This window comes from Microcebus murinus, chromosome 12 (assembly GCF_040939455.1).
Source record: "Microcebus murinus isolate Inina chromosome 12, M.murinus_Inina_mat1.0, whole genome shotgun sequence".
Classification (NCBI taxonomy): Eukaryota; Metazoa; Chordata; class Mammalia; order Primates; family Cheirogaleidae; genus Microcebus; species Microcebus murinus.
This window is the reverse complement of record NC_134115.1, coordinates 16,772,267-16,786,417: the sequence shown is the minus strand read 5'-3', so window position 1 is coordinate 16,786,417 and position 14,151 is coordinate 16,772,267.

Genomic DNA, 14,151 nt, shown 5'->3' with positions numbered 1-14,151 from the left:
CTAAAATTCTAACACTGGTCTGTCTGGTTCCAAAGTCAGCTCTAAAAGAAATATATAGGATTTACATGCAGAAAAATCAAGAAACATGGCTTAGAAATAAAAGAATGCTAAAATAAATGGAAAGTTATACCTTCAACCAGAAGACCCTATGTTTAAAAGATTAAAATACGACTTTGCTAAAATCACAATGGAACTCCCAGTGGGAATGTATGTGTGTTTGTGCATGCGTGTGTGTGTGTTTTGTGGTGTTGTGTTTTGGGAGTCAGGGCAGAGACAGCAAAGCTCGTGCACTCTCCTATGCTCCCAGTTCCCCTGTGGTGACACTTGTCTAGACAACCAGTTCTGGACCTACATTGTCCCATAAGGTAGCTATTAGCCATGTGTGCGTATTTATTTTGAAAATTAAATAAAGTTTTCCCCAAAGTTTAAAACTCAATTTCTCAGTCACATTAGTCCTGTTTCAGGCATTCAAAAGTCACATACAGCTAATGGCTACTGTATTGGACGGTGCAGATTCTAGAACATTTCTATCATGGCAGAAAGTGCTGCCTGACAGCGCCACCATCCCTTTAGCCCCCACACAGTTCTGCAGCTGCTCTCCCCTGAATCTGGACCAGCGGAGCTGAGGAGGTGACAACTTATGGGTAGTGGGGCTACACAGTGTAGGAACCTCAGTCAGCCGGGTACCTGAATAACTCTGTGGAGAAAGCCCTTCTACTGTCCAACTCGCACCAGTGCCTTTTTCCTCAGAGGGCATAGACTCTGAGTGAAAACTAAACTTTTGTTGTTGTATTAACCTGCTTGGATTTGGGGGTCGCTCGCCACCACAGTTTAGCCTACCCATGCGTGACTAAGACGCAGGTGGCAGATGGTTGGATGGGTATCACAAGGAGGTCAGGATACTTGACAAAGGGATTCTAAAATGCAAGTATAATCATAAGCATAAGAAACAATTTAGAAAATTTCTAGAAAAGATCAATAAAGAGCAAGCTTCCTTATATTTTAGATATTAAAATATACTATGAAATTACAATAGGAGTGCAGAAATAGGCAGACAGATCAATGAAAGAGAATGGATGTGACAATACATGAAAATTTGGTGTGAAATAAAGGTCTCACTTCTCAGTACCTGTGTTCACTCTTGTCTTCCTATACGCTAACCAGAGTCTTAGAGTTTGAGGTAGAAGCGCTTTCTCTGTTCTATCTCAGAAGACTCGTCCCTGACAGGGCCATCTAGCAGCGGGGGCCACCAACATAATGTGCCTTTAGAATTTTATAATCCCTGGATCCCATCCTCAATGAAGTCTGTCTCCACCCTGTTTTCCCCTTTACTGTAATTGCCTGAGGCATTCTATTAACTTATTGTCTGTTATCATTTTAATTCCTCAGAGTCCTACCCATAAGGCCAATCCTATCTTATTTGCCTCATAGTTGGTATTTTTTTGAATGAAGCTAGAATGTATGCTTCACTTTGTATACGCTTAACTTACATTTTATCCTCTTAAATCTGAATCTTTCCTATGGTTGCTCACTTCTCTATGCTGCTGAAATAGTTATAATCCACAGAAAACACCCTATAGTTTATTAGTCTCATTAACATTTCATAATGTCTAAATTTGATCTTTCAAGTTATTTCTCTACTCATCATCACACATACCTAATAATAAATATTACATTCTAACAGTCTCCATCAGCGGGTAAAGGTATGTTCACAGTCTCAGTAATGACATTGGTCCCCAATTTCCTCTGAGGTAGTCTACTCAAATCTGAAATCATCTATCAGTTTAAGCCCACATAATACCTGAATGTGTGCCTGTCTTTATTTTTCCGGTGTTCTGTGGAGGTAAACAAACTGGCAGGTCTTTGGATAAAAAACTTTGGATTTTCATGTTATTCAGTACATCTAAATAAGAACTAGCTACATCAATCTGAATGTTGAAAAATAGTAAGATACTTGAGTTATTAGAAGGATAAATGAGATAATATTTTTATAGCCCAGATGAAGATCTTTCTGTCACACAAACACTAAAAACAGTAAAGGAAAACATTAATAAATTTATGAAAATTTAAAACATCTGAACAACACCAGCAAAAACACAACCAAAAAACTCTATAAACACATAATTTATTTTAGTATATGACAGTTAAATCATCATGCATAAAAACGAGAACAGTTTTTCAAAATACATATGATAAAGCCTAAATATTTTATAAAAACAAAATAAAAGGAAAACTCAAAAACAAAAGATGAGCATTTCAGTAGAAATCTGGACAGTAGATTTGAATAGCAAAGAAATAAAAGAGGATGTACAAATGACAAAAGTATATATAAAAAGATATTCAAACACCCAGGTAAGCAAGGAAATACAAATTTAACAGATGATCAGGAAATGTTTTCACCTCCTCCCAAAACACCATAGAATGTTAAATGGATGAGACTAAGACCCCGGGTTAAGGGAGGTTCTGTAAATAGGACTATCACACTGGTAATAGGAGTGTAAAATGGTACAACATTGAAAAACACAGTTTTTATTATAAAATCCTTTTTTAAATTTCAAAGAGCTCCCCAATTGATAGGATGGTAATACTTGAAGTTTACCCTAGGACAATCCCAGAAGTTCATAGCAAGCATCGTTTATCCTGGCAGGAGTTTGGACCCTGTACATCAGGAAGCAGGGGGCTAAAAAGTTAGTGATAAAAACTTCCAATGCACTGCATTTTCAAGCACCTAAATGGCAGATGCATATCTATTTTCATTTACACGGAAAAATGTCCACAACATATTACTGAGAAAAAAAAGTTATTTACAAATCTGCATGTATATATGAACCCATTTATGTAAAATTATATGTTGAAAGCTATGTGTATATGTGTGCATAAAAGATGAATGAAAGAATGTTTGTCAAAATGGTAATTATTATCTCTAGTTGATGGGATTTCAGTTGAATTTTACCTTCTCCTTTGTACTTTTCTGGATTGTTTTTTAAAAGTTTACAATGAATCGGTATCTGCTATAACAAAAATAACTGTATGTAAATAAAAAATAAAAAAGATAATTAGGAATACTACATAGCAACCTGGGAAAATATTTATAATATTTTATGAGAAATAATCACAATAGAGATATACCTACACTATGTTTGCCTCTTCAAAGTAGGTAGGCTTACTGGCAAGGATTAAAAAAGAATAAGAAAAAAAAAGAAAAAAACTGATATGCTCTTAAAGTGCCAGAGTTGATTTTTCTTTTCTTATAGAAGTGTCAGCTATTATTCTGAGACTTGCTCAGCAAACATACTTTAATGAAATGTAAGTATTTTAATAGGCCAGTGTTGGAGACCAGAATATGCCACCCTGAAATATGCCACTTTGATATATTATTTTGAGCTGAAGTTACTCTTAAAACAGCAAATGCAGAGAGAGTCTTTCTCTGGACTGTCCCATCTGCCTAAACATAGATCCTCCTAAAGGAACTCAGCTGTCATTAGTCCTCTCTCCAAGAGTTTAGTCAATCAGGGGAAATGAAGTTATATTACAGGGGAGGAAACTAGAAGTTGGCAACAACCCAAACTTTGCTATAAACTGCCATGTCTCCCATCTATTCCTCTAAGGGCCCATTCATCTTTCCTAAAAATCATTTACTCTCCTCTAAATGGTCTGCATGCCCCTTCTCTTCCCCAATGAGGATGGCCTATGAGCTCTCGAAACTCACTGCTTTTTTTGGTACTCACTTTTTCCCCTTTGTGATGCCCCCATAAATGTAATATTAAAAATTAATAAACTTGTATACTTTTTCTCCTGTTAATCTGCCTGTTGCCCGTTCATTTCATGGACCCAGCTATCAAACCTAGGAGGGTAGAGGGAAAAATCCTTCCTCCCATACCACAGGTAGAACCAGTAAAGGAAGAAAGGCAGACTAAGAGTAGGTGCTGATGGTTTGCTTATTGCCAAGGAAAAGTGATGAGAAGACAGTTGCAAATTTCAAGACATTTCGAAGAGAGATGCTGCATAGTTACTAATAGTATAAGTCCCATCACAACCCCAAATCAGTCTGTAGGGAAATTTCATCCCAGAAATATTTAGAATATCATTGATAAAAGAGCTGAAATGGTGAAAGAAAATACTGTGCTATCTAAGCCTATTCATAGAAAATAGTCCCAATATTGCTGAGATGCCTGATATGAGGACACACCGTATATGCTCATCTAAATTTATGTCAACACAAAGCTCTTCAACATAACCTCAATCTCATAGCTTCTGACAAATTAGTTGTGACTCACTATGGATGTTTTCAGTCTAACGAAACAACCCCTGCCGGACTGGCCCCTTCCCGTGCCCATACTGAGTAACCTTGTTAAGGAATTATCCACAGAAAGTCTTCACATTATCTAATAGTTTTGTGAATTCCTATGATCAAAGGCCATTTGGGTTGGATGAAACAGCGTCTACGTCCTCACTAAAAAGATTATCTTAGAGTTGAATAAACACAGACTTTAGGAAAGGCTTTTTCCTGGACATAGTAATTTCTGCATATTTCAATCTTTAAAAGTCTACGGTTGTTAACAGAAAAAAACACAAATTCTGTAAAATAACTTAAAGAAATTTATTCCGAGCCAAATATGAGTGACCATGGTCTGGGAAAACAGTCTCAGAGGTCCTGAGAAAGTGCACCAGAGGTGGTTGAGTTAAAGTACATTTTAGGGAGATAGGAATTGCAGGCAAGTCATAAATCAATACACGGAAGGTGTATATCGGTTCAGCCCAATTAGGCAGGACATCTCAAAACTGAGGCTTAAAAGTTATAGGTGGGTTTAAGGATTTTTTATGTGGCAATAGGTTGAGAATATTAAGCTTTATCTAAAAATTTGGAGTCAGTAGGTAGGAACACTTAAATAAAGGGGTCTGTAATCTGTCATGTGATACCATTCCAGAAAAATAATTAAAAAGACCTATTTAATTAGATTTTATGGATTTTAAGGCATGACTTAACCTTCACCTTGTATGGCCTTAGGTTTTGATATCTTATTGCCACAATAAGTCTGTGTTGTCAGTCTTATGATCTCTATTTTAACATTAATGCTGGCCAGTTATTGTGTCTAAACTCCAAAGGGAAGGGGTATAACAAGGTGTGTCTGACCTCTCTTCCTGCCATGGCCAGGAACTCAGTTTATCTGGGATCCTCTTGGCCTAGACGGGGTCTACTCTGTTGGTGGGAATCTTAGGATTTTATTTTTAGTCTACAGGAGGATCTCTGAGCTTTTGTCAGAAGGAATTCCCAGTTCCAAATCCAGAAAGATGCTCCTGGTATCATGGGAACCTGATGAACTGCCACTGAGAGAAGCTAAGGAATTGCATTCATCTCTGTCTTTTTGCCTCCAAAGGGGAGAAACCAGGAAATTGCAGAATGTTGGCTATAGAAGCACAGAGAGATCATACAGCCAGTACAGTGCTAGCAGCTGTAGGGAGCTTTTGGGAACTTTTTGGTGGGTGAGTTGGGCAAATGGAACGGGGAGCTCTCCGCCCTCCCACAACTTCCATCACAGCAGCCACACTTTACCTGTGACTCAAACTTCCCCTGGTGACGCGGAAAACAATGGGTGATGGGATGCAGCTGCTTGCCACCTCCCCTTCACTCCGCATACCCGTGGGCCGGAGCTCTGCAAGGCCGGTTGGAAGGCATGGGGCCGGGGCCCTGCGTGCCACTGGGGCCAGGGGCTCAGCAAGTCGCCGGGCCCCCAAGTACTAGAATGCCCCCCGGCCCACCAGCTGCCGCCTGTTTCCAGCCACGCTGCTTGTGTGATCCTGATTGGGTAATTTTTTAATCCCACTGTTATTGATTTGATGTTAAAGCTTGTTGTTGATTGGATGTTAAAGCTTGATGTTGATTGGATGTTAAAGCTTGTAGTTGATTGGACGCTTTTTGAGCCCTACCAAGGGTATAAAAGCAGGAGGAGAACAAGGAAGGGGGTCAGAAGATCTGAAGACAGGAAGAGAGATGTAACACTTCCTGTGCTTAGCCTGCTGGAGGAGTAAAGACGGTTCTCCAAATCTTCATGTGCTGCTCGGTTCTTTCCCTGGTCAAGAGCTGTAACACTAGCTGTACACATTGCCTCAACATTGGGACTTGGTTTGAGGTGTGAAGGAAAACTGTGAAAGACTGAATGGTACCAAGAGATTACTGAGTGCCTTCATTGGAAAAAAGGTATCGTCTAACACACTTTCTGAGTTATCAGATTCTGTGGGGACTCTGGGCCTTTCATTATCTTTGAGCTGTTTTCCAACTTTGTAGGTCGCAGAGCAATGCAAATGATAACCTGTGCACAGACATGCAAATTTTGTCCAGTGGAGAACTATTGATCAGCCCCTCCCCCAAAAGAAAAATTCACTCTGCACTCTTGAGTCAGCTATAAAAGTGTCCATATTTTCTTTTCTTTTTTTTTTTTTTGAGACAGAGTCTCACTTTGTTGCCCAGGCTAGAGTAAGTGCCATGGCGTCAGCCTAGCTCACAGCAACCTCAATCTCCTGGGCTCAAGCGATCCTCCTGCCTCAGCCTCCTGAGTAGCTGGGACTACAGGCATGCGCCACCATGCCCGGCTAATTTTTTCTATATATATATTAGTTGGCCAATTAATGTCTTTCTATTTATAGTAGAGACGGGGTCTCACTCTTGCTCAGGCTGGTTTCCAACTTCTGACCTGGAGCAATCCACCCGCCTAGGATTACAGGCGTGAGCCACTGCGCCCGGCCCCATATTTTCAATTCTTTGAATCAGTTGTGACATCTTATTGGTTCTCTATTAAATAAGTTAAATAAAATCTTTGACACATGCTCATTTTGTACTTGTATGAGAGTTATGATTTTGCACTGTTAAAAATCCTTAAAAAGAAAAAGAGAAAATATTGAAACTGAGTCTCACTCAAATTCTCTCATTTGACAGATGAGGGAACTGAGGCCCAGAGGGGTGAGGTGATGAGCCCACATATCAGCTAAATTTTTCTCATTAAAATCAATCTCACTGTTAAATGAACATTAAATCCTGTGTACTGATGCTGTAGAGAGATGAATTGATCACACTAGTCCAGATTTTATTGATAAGGGAAACCCCCCTCTATTACCTGGCACATCAGGCACCTGAGACCCCCACTCATGGAAGACCCACATCAGCATAATACTGACCTGTTTCCTGGCCCATCAACTAGTCAATTGCCTGGCATCAGCATAACACTAAATCTATTGCCTGGCGTATTAACATAATATTAACCTATTACCTGACATATCAACTAACCTACACCTGATACCCCACCCCTCTTGGACCACTCCAACTTAATAAAAATGAGAAAAATTGTGTAGATGGTGCTCAGAATTTGGTGGCAAGCCCCCTCTGAGCCCACCAGCGAATAAACTATGATTCTCCGACTTTCCGTGTGCCTCTCGGTTTTGTCCTAGGGACCGCCTGCTGTGACATTATGATACATAGGTACTAACACTGAGGCTTAAATACTAGTGAAATATGGACAGAGTTTAATTCCCAGCTCTCCTACTTCCAAGCATGTGTTTCAGGCAAGATGCCTTTTCTTTGTCTGAGCTTCCTGATCTGGAAAATGGAGGCAATAATAGCACTTACCTCTTAAAATGGGTATGGCATTAAATTGAATAATGCTTATTAAGCTCTTATGACACTGCCTGGCACATAAGAAGTGTTCTACAATTTTACGTGTGTTAAAAGATAAGCTTTAGGGACATCAAAATTTTGAAGAGTTTATTTGAGCAGACAACGATTGATTCATGATCCGGGCAGCAAGTGATTCAGTGTTTCGCTGGGAGGCAAGGTGAGAGAAACTTTCATAAGGTTTTCATGGAAACAAGATGAAGAAAATGCATTTGATTGGTTGAAGTGCAAAGTTCCTAGTTAGAGGTTAGTGGGTGGTTTCTGATCAATTATGCTTAAGTTTCATTTTACTGTTTACATTGGGCTTCAGTTTGCTTAGGCATGAACCCAAGGCACTGGAGCCATCTCGGCCTAATGGCCTCCATTAGGTCATTAAATTGATTCATTTTTTAAAGAATATATTCTATTACTACATTGGCAGCTTTATCACCCATGCTGGTCTAAGTCCCAGTTTGCATACAGAGGAATTATCTTCAAATGCACTGTAGGCATGTGGGAAAACTTGCCCTTCCCCCCTACCAAAGTTCACTGAAAGATCAACTCACAATTAAAGCAGATTAGTAAGAGAAAGGATTATTTACGGTGCGTATGGGGAGGATCACAGAGTGATTACTCAATGTCCTAATGAAGTTCAGATGTTTTTCTACCAGTCTTTTTGGAGGGGAGGGGAAATGAGGAGTATAGGTAATTCTGTTTAGGGGCAATAAACAGTGGCTAGGGAGGAGGACTAGGTGGGGAACCAGATTGACTTGTAAATTAACCTGAGAGACATAATAACAGGTATTATGTTTCAAATGATTTGGGCCGGGTCTCCTTCCATTCTTGATCATTTTTCCTGCAATATACAGAGATAACAGGGAGATGAAAGGAAACCCATTGTTTTTTTTTTTTTTTCAAGGGCCTTAATTCAAAATACCAAAAAGTCATATTTTGGGGTAAAATTTTCTGGGGTCCTTCAGCACTAATATAAAATACAATGCTTCTAAGGGTGTCTACATATGGTTAATATTATGAATTATATGACCATGCAGCCAGATTCTAGTTTAATTTAGCCACAATTTAGTGAAATCCAGAACATTTGATTGACACTAATAATGAAAATTTACTTAAAAAATAACAGGGAATAACATACTCTCATTTGCCACATACGATTATGATATTTAGTCATTTCATATTTTATTCCATATTTTACTCAACACTTCAGCATTCCTTACAACCATCCACCACAGCGTTTGTACATAGCAGGTATACAATAAATGTTGTTAAATAATCTTGAAACAACTGTAAATTGTGTTATATTACCGTTTGCAATTGTGACTTTAGGAACTGAGCATTTGTTCTTCATATGCACAGGGTTGCCTCTTGTTCACTTTTAGTTCTTTCAATATTGTTCCGCCTCTCTAAACTCTCTTTGACTCTGCAATTCTAGGATATCTATAATTAGAAACCAGCAAGGCATCAACTACTTCCTCTGGGCAAGTTTGTGCCTTAACACCTCTCAGTGACCTTCCATGCTAATTAAACTACTTGTGAGAATAAAGAACATTGGTACTTAACTGAAATAAAAAGCAATTAAGTGGAAACATTTGGAGATGATTGTATGTTAATAAGAAATCTTAATCAATGTGTATACCTATGAGACTAACAGAAGCACCTTTGAAGAATTCAGATTTTCTAATCAAATACAAACTTCCTTGTTTCCAAAGATGTGCACAAGCTTATAAAAGTCTTTGATTTGTTTCATAAACAGAAGGAGAAGTGACTGTCTTCTGGTGTTCCATTTGTTGTTTTCTGGAAATGATTGAAATATCCCTGAAGCAAAGTTTAGTTTTTCTAATACATTAATTGATAATAGTCTAAATTTGATCCAAGAAATCTAGACTTTTAAAAAATCTTTCTAAATCTTGGAAGCACATTAATAATTTATAAGTTCAGAAATAATAAAATAATTAAATATAAAAAATAATTAAAAATATATTAAATGCAGAAGGTTTGAATCTGGGATTAACAAAATATGGTCACAAGTCAAATTTGGCTCTGCCTCTTTCTGTACAGCCTAAGACCTAGGAATGGTTTTCATATCTTTAAAGTATTGTATAAAAAATATAAATAAATAAAAATAAAAAAGAATATGTGACAGGGACCAAATGTAGCCCCAAAAGCCTATAATATTTACTATCTAGCCATTTTTGGAAAAAATTTGCCAACCTTTCATGATAATAGTCCAAACTGACAACATTAGTACAACCCAAGTTCATAAAACCATCCTAATTCTAAATAAGATAAAGTATGGAGTAAGGAAGTTAAAATTTAATTTAATTTACTTATTAAATAATAAATGAATTAATTCGATTATTTATTCCATTCCAAGCTTGGGCCAAGGAATGTTCACATAATTAATTCATTTTCTTTTCACAAATGCCTTAGGATTTTTAGCCCTATATTTATATGAGAACACTAGAACCAAGATTATTAAGTAAATTGCCCTGTATCACCTTTGGTTGAAGCTGATACATCTCTGATTCTGAAGCTTGAGCAATTTTCATTATTATACTAGCTTTGTGACCATAGAGAACATGCAGGAATGTATTTAATAACCACTGGTGTAAAAGGACCTGTTTTAATTAATAAACAAAAATGATTTAAATTAAACATTAAATTTTAGTATAAATAAATGCTTTTGAGATGTCGAAAACAACTTGTTTCCAAATAAGACATTTCCCACAAGTTTTAAAAACTATGAATTGACTTCAAATATTCTTCCTCTCCTATTCCTCAGACATTGAGGGGTATACTTCAACCCGTTTGACAAGGTTAGAATTATTACATTTGCTTAACTATCCAATCCAGATTAATGAGGTTGTTGATATGAACCACAAGAATTTCAGCAATTCCTTCTATTTTTTCTCTGTGCTTCAGTTTAAGTCTTTTCTCTTGACCTCTTTTAGTTCACTATTTCTGTTTCTGGTGTGTTTAATCTGCTGTTAAATCCATTTATTGAGTTCTTAATTGTGGATATTGTATTTTTTCAAGTCAATAACTTCCATTTGATTATTTTGAATGGATTCCAGTTCTCTAGTAAAATTATTCAGTTTCTACTCTATTTTCTTGAACATAGTAATCGGTTACTGTAGAGTCATTGTCTGATAATTCTCATATCTAGCACACCTCTGAGATTGTTTACATTGTCTTTTGTTTTTGTTTGGGGGGGGGTTTGTTTGTTTGTTGAGAGTTTTTTTTACTTTGTTTTTGGTTGTATCATCCCATCCCATCACAAGCCTAGTAGTTCTCGATTTAATACTAGACATTGTTTCTGACAATTGTAGTTCTCGATTGAATAATAGACATTGTTTCTGACAATTGTAAAAGCTCTGGATGATGTTATCTTCATCAGAATTCATTTTTTTTTTTGCTAGACAAAGTGAGAGCAAATCCTCTTAATTTTTATCAGGGATTGAGCTAAATCAAGGCTGGGTTGCTTTTAGATAATGCTCAGCCTATTTCTGGCTTGCTATTATATGTAAGGTTTAGTGCCCCATGGTTTTCGGCTGAAAATGTAATTTGTTAACCAGAAACCCAAACCCCGGCAGATCCCGAAATCTAACTTGTGTGTTCTGTGAAACTAAAAAATTCTGATCTGCATTTTGGACATTTTCAGATTTGACTGGTAGTCTTCTGCATGGTGTAATTTTAGAATTTGGCAAATGTCTTGGGAACAAAACTGGTATGACTGACATGTGTTTGAAAACCCTCAAAACAGGTTTTGTCTCTTCAGCCATTTTAGACTGACAAATGGTACAATGTTTCTGTCCTCCAGAAGGGCCCTCTTCCCAGGGAAAGCTTTGCCCAGAACCGGCAAATTCTGGGAATACTGGTTACAGATTATTTGCTGACCTGTTCACAACTGGATGCTCTCTGGAATCTTACATGTTTGACCTTGATTTCTTCAGTGGCTCACTGATGATTTTAAATTCAAGAGCTTGACATTTTCTCTGAATTTTTATTTATTCTCGAAAAGATCGCCATGTAACCAAGCACCACGAACAAACACAGGGTGACCCCCTATACGTGTTCTCCCCTTAGCTTTTCTCGCCTTTGGATTCCCAGGCCAACAGGGTTTGACGACCAAAACCCTGTTACTTTTAACTAACTACTTGACTTTTTTCTTCTTTTAATTGTTTCCCATAAAAGGTGGAATTTCTGCAAGATAAAGGAGTTAAAAATTTAGGAGACTATTGGAAAGCAGTGTGGGAAAGACATGAAATTGGGTCCCCAGTATTGGAGGTGGCGCCCGGTGGGAGGTGTCAGGGTCAGGGGAGCGGCTTGGTGCTTCAATAATGAGTGAGTTTGTGCTCCATCGAGCTCTATTAGTTCATGTGATGGCTGGTTGCTTAAAGGAGCCTGGCAGCCCTCTTTGCTCTCGCACCTTCTCTTACCATGTGACACACCTGCTTCCCTTCACCTTCCACCTTGATTGGAAGCTCCCTGAAGCTCTCACCAGAAGCATATGCTGGCATGATGCTTTTTGTACAGCCTGCAGAATCATGAGCCTAATAAGCCTTGTTTTTTTATAAATTGCCCAGCCTTAGGTATTCCTTTATAGCAATGGACTAACACAGAAAATTGGTACTAAGGACCAGCTATACCTGGGGCCACAGCTCCAGAAGATGCAAGCCCCTGTGATTACTGGCCTTGGGCAGAGATGCATGTTTTGGTCCCCAAAACGAGTGAGGGAGTTTTAAAGAGACAGCTTGTAAAACATTTTTGCTCTTTTTCGGGCCTTTGCCTCTATTACAGACTGATATGATAAAATTGCTATTTACAAGATGGATAGAAGAAAAAAAAATTGTGCAAGGTGGAACAAACCTTGACTAAAGTGATAGAGGCAGGAATAAAAGGAAACGTAGAACTCTGATAGCATTATTTCTAATCTTTGTAACACCTCCAAGGTAGATATTTGTGGCCCTACTTTACAGATTAATCAATAAATAGATGTGCACTTTTGCATTTACAACCCCCAAAGCCTATACATTTTCTGTATGTTATAGTGGAGCTTGGCCCAAAATGGCACTGCTATCACTAAGCCTCAGTTGCTTGGTCTGTCAAATGAGAATAGTATCATCTATTTCATAGGATTTTGAACTTTGAGATGAATACATATGAAAGAAAGCAAGTCATTCATTGCAGAAAAGTATTTATTTTAAGGATAAATGGGATTTTAGAAATCAGTTATGGTAAAACACAGAGACATAGAAATGACTATCATGAAGGAAGAAGTTTTTTTTTAATATTCACAGATCCCTAGACACAGAAGGCAACACAAGCACACAGGCTACACGGAGACGCACCAGTGTCAGGAGACAGAAGGAGCGAGGGCAGATTGTATCAAAAAGCCCGTATGGTGGTTTCCATCATGGGAAAGAACAGGCAGGGCAGGGTAAAGATGTTTAGGATTGGCTACTATGAATAATTCCAGTGGGCTCTGGGGGCATCAGGGCTGTTCCTAGTTGTCTGGCACCTGGCCGTGGGGAGATTAGGGCAGGTGGATAGTGGGTCAGTGTTCTATGGTGGGCAGGTCTATGCAAACCTACCCCCAAAGTCCAAGGCAGTTGAGAGGCTGAAGAAAGGGGATGAGAAATCCGATCTCTCAGAAAGCAATTTAATAGGGACAGACGCATGTCCCTGCCAGTGGCAAGACAAGATCAGATGGTGGATCCCTTTGCCATTACCCTCCAGACCCTGGGCTTATATATCCTAGGGAAGGAATGTGTAGGGCAATTGAAGGCTACGGGAATCTGCCTAAGGGCAGGATTTACTGTAACAGCAGATAAAGTAGAAATCTTAGAGGCATTCCCAGAACAAGGGTTAATCAGAAGTCAACAGGGCCAATTAGCATCCAAGATGAAATTGCTTTAGCTTCTACCTTCAGAGCCTGAGAACTGCAGTGACTTAGGTGGTTGGGGTGTGGACTGTGGATTATTGGTTTTCATACGATAGATGCACTCACTGGGTAATGGTTTGCTACCTGTAGGAGTCAGCTAATCTTAGAAGGGGCAGTCCCTCCAGGGTCAGGCAGACTCCAAGAGTCAAAACATCAAAACTCTGCAACAAAGACATGATTAAGACAGCCCAGAAAAATTAGGGGTGGTTATCTTTCTTAAGTGCCAATATTCTACTAACTCTGAGCTCATGAAGAATACTAAAAGAATCTAAAGTGTTTAAATCCTGCCTTGGTTCGCATATGTAGGGATAGACCCCCTACCCAGCTCTTTATGGAGACTCCCACTGCTCAGGAAAAAAAAGAAAAGGAATTTCTGAGTTCCCTTGGGGAAACATAATGGCATCAGTGTTATTTTATTCACTAATTCAATGCTGCTTATAAAATCTCTAGAATGTGATGTTAATGGCATGGTATTTCAATTAATAATTTTAAAATTCCAAGTTTAGATGTTTCCAAGCAGCTGTTGCTTATTATATAAGTAATC